The following is a 3,178-nucleotide window of genomic DNA, read 5'->3' on the forward strand; positions in this document are numbered from 1 at the left end:
TTTACTGAAATTAAAATCCACTTCCGAACGTAAGCAAAGCTTACAATCCGAGAGTTTCAGGCGCACGATTAGCATCGGCTACGTCACCAAATAAATTTTACTCGAGCATGCGCACTGCGCCGTTTCGGAAAAAAATTTTTTGTCTCAGAGTCAAGCAGTGAAGCGATCAGATAGATAGGAGACGGTGCAGGTGGACTTAAAAGCAATTGTGTCAGGTGGCTGGGTTACAATGCGTACGAGGGTGGTGGCAAGCCCCCTTCATGCCACGCGAGACATTAGCTCCCTAAACTTACTATTACCGTTAACCTCAAAACGTTTTTATGGAAGGGGAAACCGAAGAGCTGGAATTTCCTCCCCTTAAACCAGCGGGGAGAAAACTAGCAAACTCAACGCAGAAGGAGTTGTTCCGAGTTTTCACCCAGTTCCACAAACTGGGATCGAACCCGGCTCCTCTTGCTGCGAGGCGAAAATACTAACCACTCCACCACCCCAATGACTACTCAGCATCATTAAAATGTATATCAATTAGCTCAAATTATAGGTTCATTGAAATCATTTTGGACCTAAAAACTGATGGTGCACACTATTCGAATTGGAACCGGCCTTTGAAACCCAACGGTTTTCAAGATACAATTTGAATGACATGAAAGACATGGTTCAAGGACTACCGAATTTTAATGTCGAAACCGTAGCACAAGCTCTTTCTAGATTATTAACACCTTAGCGTGATCTCTTGGACATTTTTATTTATGACTTTTGATATGATTATTTTTCTTAGCTTCCTTTTGAAAAGTTACCTTTGGTTCAGAACCACGTGGACATAAAATACGTCGGCGCACACCTTTCTTACTGAAACGGAGTCTAAATCCAACGGTTCCTAATATAGTTCTTGAAAGACATTCAGGACATGGTTCAAGCTCAGAGAGTTTTGTATCATCTTATGACTTGCTGTGCTAGCTAAACTATCTGAAAATATAAAATTCCTAAAAAAGTTTTTAAATTACTAACTCTGTCTCTCTTTTTAGTGGAAACAATTTATATTTGATTGTTGAAAATTTGGTGTTGTAACAATATATTCTATGGGTGTCATGGGTGTCGGAAATAAAAAGTGAAAAGCAAAATGCAGAAGTACAAACTTCGGCTGTGGTAAGAACTAGCATCTTCTTATGAGCCATCTTTATGTAAAACATTTCTTCATCCTTGAATAATTTTCCCATTGCAGTCAAAACGTGCATCATAGCTGTTTCAAGTTATTTAATTATAACTTTAATAATTAATGATTGCAATCAGACATGGGAGAAAAAGCATATTTTTGTTATCAGTTTAATCTGCGTTTAAAAAAATAGTTTATTCGAATTGCTTTGCAAAACTAAAATTGATCTCTCAATTTTAACACCGTGAACAATAGGGTATCGCAACTTTAATTATGTATTGTTAAAACTAAATTATTTTATTTAATCTAGAAAAGTATGAGATGGTCACACCGGTTTCGTTAAGTGTAACTGTGTAAAATTACTTGATACATTTTAATTAAATTAACTTTTATTTAACAAAGTTATGAGGCAGTGGCGGACCTTGAAGCCCCAAGCTCAAATTTTAAATGTCCTTCATGTAAAAATGTTTTTGCTGGGCCTCATTGGGTAATCCGCCACTGTTAGCAAATACATGCTTTGTTGTTATCTTCTTCCTTAAACCGCCAATTGTTTTCAACTAAATTAACTTTGTCTAACATATCGATAATGCTTTTAATTTTATATATTTATTTAAATATTTATATTAATTTGAACCCTTTGTTGGAAAAGTAAACTATTAAGTAAATGGAACTTTCTTTCTTGATACCGTTGACATCGTTTTAGTAAACCAACATTTCGTTAGTCTCATTCTATGAAATTTCACACAACCCAAACCCTTTTATCACTCGCAGAGTAACAATTGACTTGTATACCGTGATTTTTTTTCGTGCTCGTTTGACGCATTCGGGCTCTCAATTATTTTAAAAGCAATTGTACTTACTTCTCATTTTAGCAGCGCCTTCTCTCGCTGGGTTGAAGAAGTAATGCAAGTGCCCCAAGAAGGGCAGGGTTTCCATGCTGGATATTTCGGAGCCCCTTTTCTTTTCACTTTTTACACTTTTGAACAAATACACTAATATAAATACAACTGCAGAAATTAACGCCAACGCTATGGTGGCAATGGCTTCCTTTCTAGGAACATGACGTTGTATTAAGCGTAAAATCCAATGTGTAAATTCCAATGTGAAGTGGCCCAAAGTCTTAAGTGAAAGTCTAATATAGTAAAACTATTTAAATAAATAATCAGCATAAAGTTTGGTAAAAGACGTTCCTTTTTGCAGTTTCAAAGAAATTCTAGATCAAGTAAAGTTATACGTAATTTTATAACTTTACTAGATTTAGAATTTCTTCGAAACTGCAAAAAGGAACGTCTTTTACCAAACTTTATTAATGTTCGCTGTAATTTAAATAATCCATCCATTAATCATATAGTGAAACAATCAAAATTTAAAATCTTAAACGAAATCATCAAATCTGTTCACAAGAAAATCGCTTTACTGAATCAACAAGTTTATAATCTCCACCTAAGCTTCAGCAAGAATCTCCACCCTTCCGTTTTCAACGAGCTCGATTGAATTAGTGACGCAGAAGCCATATCATCCTGCAAATCCAAAGAAACAACCATACAACTTAAATTACAAAACCTTCCAAACAAATCATCTGAAAATGCGCACAGCCCAACTGCTCCAGTCTCTCTTCCCGCATTACTCAATCTTCCCGACAATCAAATCATCACCCCAGCTAATGAACCTCCGCCAAAAGTTAAGAATTTATCTTCAATAGTTTTATCAGAACCTCAAACTCAACTTCTAAACAGAGGTCTTGGCTTTACTATTACTCCAGCAAAAATGTCAGTGGAAACCATTATATATAGTGTCGAAAGCAGCATAGTGGGACTAGACTACGAACAAAAATCTTCGATTCGTACTTTCATTAAAAACACTCTTAATTCCTCAAAAATACCGCGTCTTCATTGCAACATAACCCAAGAAGAAATCAAAGCTGCAAAAGAACTTAAGACATTAATAAAACAAACCAGGTCGTTATAACAAAAGACGACAAAGGTGGGAGTATTGTTTTATTAGATCACTCCAAATATGTCACAT

The sequence above is a fragment of the Leiobunum rupestre genome, chromosome 2 (genome assembly GCF_980474605.1).
Source record: "Leiobunum rupestre chromosome 2, qqLeiRupe1.1.hap1, whole genome shotgun sequence".
Lineage (NCBI taxonomy): Eukaryota > Metazoa > Arthropoda > Arachnida > Opiliones > Sclerosomatidae > Leiobunum > Leiobunum rupestre.